The sequence below is a fragment of the Sciurus vulgaris genome (assembly GCF_902686455.1).
Source record: "Sciurus vulgaris genome assembly, chromosome: 2".
Classification (NCBI taxonomy): Eukaryota; Metazoa; Chordata; class Mammalia; order Rodentia; family Sciuridae; genus Sciurus; species Sciurus vulgaris.
In genome coordinates, this window is record NC_136462.1 from 111,424,773 (window position 1) to 111,432,634 (window position 7,862).

Consider the following 7,862-nt stretch of genomic DNA (forward strand, 5'->3'; position numbering starts at 1 on the left):
ATTATGTAGGAAAACCTATATAAATATATATGCTTTCACAATCTGACATGTTTCCAAGTAACTCTGTGCTGACATTTGGTATTAAAACTGAGTCATGGATTTATACTGAAAATATATTTGTATATATGATATTACATGTGAGTTAATATATCTACCTATCCAAATATCTAAGATTTTCATGAGTTACATTGATTATACCCACAAGTGTTATTGCACTTTGTGATAGTGTTAAAGGTTTGGGTATACTGAGTGGAAGGGCTAGGGTTAGGATTAGGGAATGGACATGTATTTCAATATAAATGAATAAAAAACAAAAATATATGTGATATCATGTAGGAAAACCTATATAAATATATGTTTTCATAATTGGAAATATTTCTTTTTTTTTAAGAAACTGGTGTTTATTTTCCATAACCTTATTTCCATTTTGCTTAATAAGTGTCTGCAGAACAGCTCAAGACCGCTCAGTGGTTGTTCCTACCCACTCAGTAGCCTGAGCAGTGGTAGCTGCAGACAAGTCTTCAGTGGCTGGCTGGGCCCTCCAGTCTTCAGTAGGGAACTGCTGGATAGGCACAGAGGGCACCTGTGCACCCTCAGACCAGTCTGCAACCTCAGGTTGAGTAGCAGTGAACTCAGGAGCTGGAACAGTCCATTCACCCTGAAATTCCTCTTTGGTCACAGCTTTTTCAGCAGCAGCCTGCTCTTCCTTTTCAATCTCTTCAGGATCTCTGTAGAAGTAGAGATCAGGCGTGACCTCCCACAGGTGTTCAAGGGAAATGGTGCCACGCATGCGCAGAACTTCGCGCCAGCATCCACATCAGACCCACAGAATGAGCTCCCTTATTGTTGCATGGAATGGCGATGTCCACGTAGCACAGAGGAGAGTGTGTTACACAGAGCAATGGTGGGCAGATTGAAAGATGCTTCTATAAGAGGTGGGTGGTCAGCCGTGGGATCAGCAACCACCAGAAGACGTGGCTCCCGGAAGGCTGCCTGGATCTGCTTAGTGAAGGTTCCAGGAGTGAAGCAGCCAGCAATAGGAGTGGCTCCAGTAGCAGCAGCAAACTTCAGCACAACCCGCTGGCCAGTATTCCTAGAGGATATGACACTGACATTGGCCGGGTTTTTGATGGCAACAATGGCACGAGCTGCCAGCAGGAGCTTCTTCCGGGTCCTCTTCAGATTTATGATGTATATGCCTTTGCTTTTCCTTTTGTAAATATATTGTTCCATCTGGAAATTAAGGTTGGTGCCACCTAAGTGGGTTCCTGCAGCAAGGAATTTGAGGACATCCTCTTCCTTCATTTGCAGGGCATCTAGGGCTCCGGACATTGTGACAGTCTCCCTTTATCAAGAACGCCATATGGACCCCTCCCTGGGTAGCACGTAAAGGCTGGAAATATTTCTGAGTAGCTTTGTTCTGACATTGGGGATTAAAAGAGTTCCATGTTTGCATACATGAATATATATTTGTATATATGATATTATATGAATTTAAAATGTACTTGTCAAAATATCTAAGATTTTCACATGAGTTACCATGAATATAGGTGCAAGGGCTTTGGCACTTTGTGGTAATGTTTGGGGTAGGAGTACATTGAGCAGTAGGGTGAGGGTGAGGGTTAGAGAATGGAATATATTTCAATATAAATAAATTTAAAAATAAAAATATACATGAAATTATATAAGAATATCTATATAAATATATATATTTTTCAAGATGGGACATATTTCTGAGTGCTTGTGGTATTAAAAGTACATCATATATGAATTCAAGAAAAAAATATATATGATATTATATGTGAAAATATAAATGTACCTGTCAAAATATCTATGATTTTCATATAAATGCCCATGATTATATGTGCAAGGGCTTTTGTGTTTTGTGGTAGTGTTAGGGGTAGGAGTACACTGAGGTGTAGGGCTAGGTTTAGAGATTGGATGTATATTTCAATATAAATGAATAAAAGAATGAAAATATATGTGAAATTATGTAGCAAAACCTATATAAATATATATGCTTTCAAATCGGACATATTTCTGAATATCTGTGTGCTAACATGTGGGATTAAATCTGGGTCTTAGATTCATACATGAAAATATTTATATATATATGATATTATATGTGAGAATTTAAATGTACCTGTCAAAGTAACTAAGATATTCATATCATTTCCCATGATTATACATGCAAGGGCTTTTATGCTTTGTCATAGGTTGTGGGGTAGAAGTACTTTGAGGGCAAGGGCCTGAGTTATGGTTAGGGAATTGAAATATATTTCAATACAAATGAATAAAAAATAAAAATATACATGAAATTATGTAGGAAAACCTAAACAAATCTATGTTATCAGAATTGAACCTGTTTCAATGTACTGTGTGCTGACATTTGAGAATAAAACTGCATCATGAAGCTATACATGAAAACATTTTTATATATGATATTATATGTCAAAAACCTATGATTTTCATATAACTTCCCATGATTATGCATGCAAGGTCTTCTGTGCTGTGTGGTAGTGTTAGGTGTAGGAGTACATTGAGCAGTAGGGCTAGGGTTAGGGTTAGGGAATGAAAAAGTGAATTAAAAAAAATGAAAACACAAGTTGAAATTATGTAGGAAAACATAAATATATATGATTTCAGAATCAAACATTTCTAAATAGCTATGTGCAGACACTTGGGATTAAATATGTATCATCAATTCATACGTGCAAATATATTTATGTATAAAATATTATATGTGAGAATAAAAATGTACCTGTCATAATATCTATGATTTTCATATAAATTCCCATGATTATACGTGCAACGGCATTTGTGCTTTGTGATAGGATGAGGGGTAGGAGTACATTGAGGGGTAGGGCTAGTGTTAGGGTTTGCCAATGGACATATATTTCAACACAAATTAATAAAAAAATAAAAATATATGTGAAAAGATGTTGGATAACCTATATAAATATATATTTTTAAAAATCAGACACATTTCCTAGTAGCTCTGTGCTCACATTTGGAATTAAAGTGCACCATGGATTTATACATGAAAAAAATATATATACATGATTATATATGCAAGAGCTTTGTGCTCTGTGACACATGTAGGTGTAGGTAGGGCTAAGTTTAGGGTAAGGATAAGTTTAGGGTAGGGTAAGTTTAGGGTAAGTTTATCAATATACATGAATAAAAAATGAAAATATCCATAGTTATGTAGGAAAACCTATAAAAATATACATGTTGATCTTCGGTTTAGCATATATAGCTTTCACAATGCTGAGGTATGTTCCTATTATCCCTAGTTTTTGTAGTGTTTTGAGCATGAATGGATGCTATTTGAATAAAGGGAGAAAAATTCAAACATTCTCTCTAAAATTTGGAACAAGTCAGGGATGCCCTCTTTCACCACTTCCATTCGACATAGTCCTCAAAATCCTAGCCAGAGCAATCAGAGAAAAGAAATAAAGTGATACAAATAGGAAAAGAAGAACTCAAATTATCCCTATTTGCTTATGATATGATTCTATATTTAGAAGACCCGCAAAACTCTATTAGAAAGATTTTCAAACTCATAAATGAATTCAGCAAAGTAGCGTGGTTTTAAATCAATACCAATAAATCAACTGCATTTCTAAACACCAAAGATATATCAGCTGAAAGAGAAATAAGGAAAACTAGTCCCTTTACAATAGTCTCAAAAAAAAATATTTGGGAATCAACCTAACAAAAGAGGTGAAAGACCTCCATAATGAAAATTACAGAACACTGAAGAAAGGAATTAAAGAAGACCTAAGAAAATAGAAAGATCTCCCATATTCCTGTATAGGCAGAACAATATTATCAAAATGGCCATACTACCAAAAACAGTGTACAGATTTAATGCAATTCCTATAAAGATCCCAATGATGTTCTTCACAGAAGAGACAATCTTGAAATTCATTTGAAAAAATAAGAAGCCCAGAATAGCCAAAGCAATTCTTAGCATGAAAAGTGATGCAGGAAGCATCACAATATCAGAACTTAAATTATACTACAGAGCTATAGTAACAAAAACAGCATGATATTGGCACCAAAGCAGACATGAAGATGAATGGAACAGAATAGAAGACAGAGACAAACCCACATGAATACTGTTATCTTATCCTAGACAAAGTCACCATAAATGTAAATTGGAGAAAAGGTAGCCTCTTCAACAAATGGCGCTGGGAAAACTGGGAATCCATTTGTAACAGAATGAAATCGAACCCCTATATCTCACCCTGCACAAAACTCAACTCTAAGTGGATCAAAGACCTAGGTATTAGACCAGAGACCCTGCACTTACTAGAAGAAAAAGTAGGCCAAACTCACCAACATGTCGGCTTGGAAACTGAATTCCTCAACACGACTCCTAAAGCACAAGAGGAAAAATCAAGAATCAATAAATAGGATGGTATCAAACTGAAAACTTCACAGAGGAGGAAACAATCAAGAATGCATACAGAGATCCTACAGATAGGGAGAAAAACTTCATCACCAGTACCTCAGATAAGGCATTAATTTCCAGGATATATAAAAACTCAAAAAATTTAACACCAGAAAAATAAATAACCCAATCAATAAATGGGCAGTGGAACTGAACAGACACTTCACAGAAGAAGAAATACGAATGGGCAACAAATATATGAAAAAAATGTCCAACATCACTAGCAATTAGAGAAATGCAAATTAAAACTACACTAAGATTCCATCTCACTCCAGTCAGAATGGCAGTTAAAGAATACAAGTAACAATAAATATTGGCAAGGATGTGGGGAGAAAGGTACTCTCATACATTGTTGATGGGACTGCAAATTGGTGCAACTACCATGGAAAGCAGTATGGAGATTTCTTAGAAAACTCGGAATGGACCCACCATTTAACCCAGCTATCCCACTCCTCAATCTTTATACAAAAGACGTAAAAACAGCATTCTACAGTGACACAGCCACATCCAAGTTTATAGCAGCTCAACTCACAAAAGCCAAGCTATGGAAACAAACTAGGTGTCCTTCAACAGATGAATGGATAAAGAAAACGTGGTATATATACACTGTGGAATATTACTCAGCCATAAACAAAAATGAAATTATGGCATTTGCAGGTAAATGGATGGATGGAGAATATCATGCTAAATGAAATAAGTCAATCCCCAAAATCCAAAGACTGCATGTTCTTTGATTTGTGGATTCTAACCCAAAACAGGGGAAGTTGGGGAGGGGAATAATAGAAATAGATTGAACTGGACAGGGTGTAACAGAGAGAGGGGATGGGGAGGAGAATAGGAAGGACAGTAGAATTAATTGATCATAGTTTCCTAGCCTTGTATTTGTATACACTAGCAGGGTAACTCTACATCATGTATGACACAAGAGTGGGAACCTAATAGTATAAGTTATACTTTACGTGTGTATATTCTGCCAAAATACATCCTACTGTCATGTATAACTAAAAATAAAAAATACATTATGGTAATACATTGTGGAATTAAAACTGGGTCATGAAGTCATACATGAAAATATATTTATAGATATGATATATATGAATATATAAGTACCTGTCAAAATATTTATGATTTTCATATAAATACCCATAATTATACATGCAATGTCTTTTGAGCCTAAGTAGTATTAGAGGGAGTAGTACATTGAGGGTTAGGGTTAGTGTTAGGGTTAGGGAATGGACATATATTTCAATATAATTGAATTTAAAAATTAAAGTATATGTGAAATTATGTAGGAAAAAAATATATATGCATTTTTAAAATTGGATATATTTCAGAGTAGCTGACATTTGAGATTAAATTGGGCCATGGATTCATATATCAAAATATATTAGGGCTGGGGATATAGCTCAGTTGGTAGAGTGCTTGCCTCGCATGTACAAGGCCCTGGGTTCAATCCCCAGGACCGCAAAAAAAAAAAAAAATATATATATATATTATTTATGTTTATGATATTATATGTGAGTATATAAATGTGCTTGTCAAAATATCTATGATTTTCATATAAATGTTCATGATTATGTATGCAAAGGCTTTTGAGCTTTGCGATCATGTTAGGATAGCAGTGCATTGAGGGGTAGGGCTAGGGTTAGGGTTAGGGTTAGGGAATGAATAGGTATATATAAATTTAAATGATTAAAAATTAAAACATGAAATTATGTAAAAAAACTATAAAAATTGGTATGTTTTCACAAATTCATAGGTGTCAGTCTAACTTTGTGTTGACATTTTGGTTTAAAACTGGGCAATGGATTCATACATTTAAATATATATATATATGATATTATATGAGTGTATATAAATGTCCCTCTCAAAATATCTATGATTTTTTTAATGATTTTTATATAAATGCCCATGTTTATATGTGCAAGGGCTTTTGCACTTTGTGGTAGAGTTAGGAGAAGGTGTTCATTTAGGGGTAGGGCCAGGTTTAGGATTAGGAAAAAAAATTTATATCAATATAAGTGAACAAAGAAATGAAAATACAGGTGAAATTATGTAGGAAAATCTATATAAATATACCTGTTTTCACAAACTCATAGGTTTCAGTCTAGCTTTGTGCAGATACTTTGGTTAAAACTGGGCCATGGACTCATACATGAAAATATTTATATATACATGTGATATTATATGAGAGTATATAAATGTACCTGTCAAAATTTCTATGATTTTCATATTAATTAATATGTGCAAGAGCTTTTTCACTCTTTGTGGTTCTGGGGATTCGAACCATGGTCCTCGTGAATGCCAGGTCAGCGCTCTCCAAGAGGAGCTATCTCTTGAGCTCCTTTTTCACTCTTTGGTAGTGTTAGGGGTAGGAGTACATTGAGGCAAAGCTAGGTTTAGAGTTAGGGAATGGACATATATATCAATATAAATGAACAAAAAAAATGAAAATATATGTGAAATTATGTTAGGAAAACCTATATATATATATATGTATTCAAAAACTCATAGGTGTCAGTCTAGCTGTATGCTGGCATTTTGGTTTAAAACTAGGCCAAGGATTCATACACGAGAATACATTCATAAACATGTTATTATGTTTGCATATATAAATATACCTGTCCAAATATCTATGATTTCACATAAATGCCCTTGATTATAAATGTAAGGACCTTGGTGCTTTGTGGTAGTGTTAGGGGTAGGAGCGCATTGAGGAATAGGGTTAGGGCCAATTAAAATATCAGGGTCTAAATGATTTTTGTAATCTAGCCCCCAAAGTTTGTAAGCTGACCCCCAAAGGCACATATTTTCTAAGCTCCAGAGTCTGCCCAGACCCCTCCCACCTCCCCTCTGAAGCCTGGGATCTGCTGGTGCCTTCCTCCTCCCCTGGGCCAGGCCTGTCTGTCAGGGCCTGGGCTCTCCCAGCCTGAGGTGCTGTCCAGATGCTGAGAGTTGGGAGCCTCTGCTTCCTCCAGAGACAGCATGGGAGCTGTCCAGCCTGGGAAGTCAGCACCAGTAATGGAGCTAAGAAGGGCCTCAGTGCCTGCCAAGCCCAGGACCCCAGAGCCTCTGAGCTAAGCTAGCATAGCTGGAAGGAAGCGGGGAGGCCGTGCCCAACCGTTCAAAGGAGGAAACCATGGACCGAGAGAACAAGGGTTGGCTCATGAACACATAGCCCCGCATAGCAGCAGCTCTGAGTCTAGCACTTCCCCCACAGTACCACACTGTGGGTCCCCCACTCCTCCACTACTCACTGGCTAGTGTCTGCTGGACACTTGTCTACCATTGACCATAATGCTTGCCTGTACAGTCCTTTAATGGTGCTTTTATCATCTCACTTAATTTTTACAACCACGCCGAGATTAACTATGGTGGCACTACTATCACTACCCCCATTTCC

At 36.3% G+C, this 7,862-nt stretch overlaps 1 pseudogene across 1 annotated transcript; it reads right to left on the reverse strand.

The window, feature by feature from the left end:
- Window positions 1-454: 454 nt before the first annotated feature.
- On the reverse strand, window positions 455-1,332 carry LOC306649657 (small ribosomal subunit protein uS2-like; annotated as a pseudogene). Its single transcript has one exon. The product of its transcript is annotated as a small ribosomal subunit protein uS2-like (transcript).
- Window positions 1,333-7,862: the final 6,530 nt, after the last annotated feature.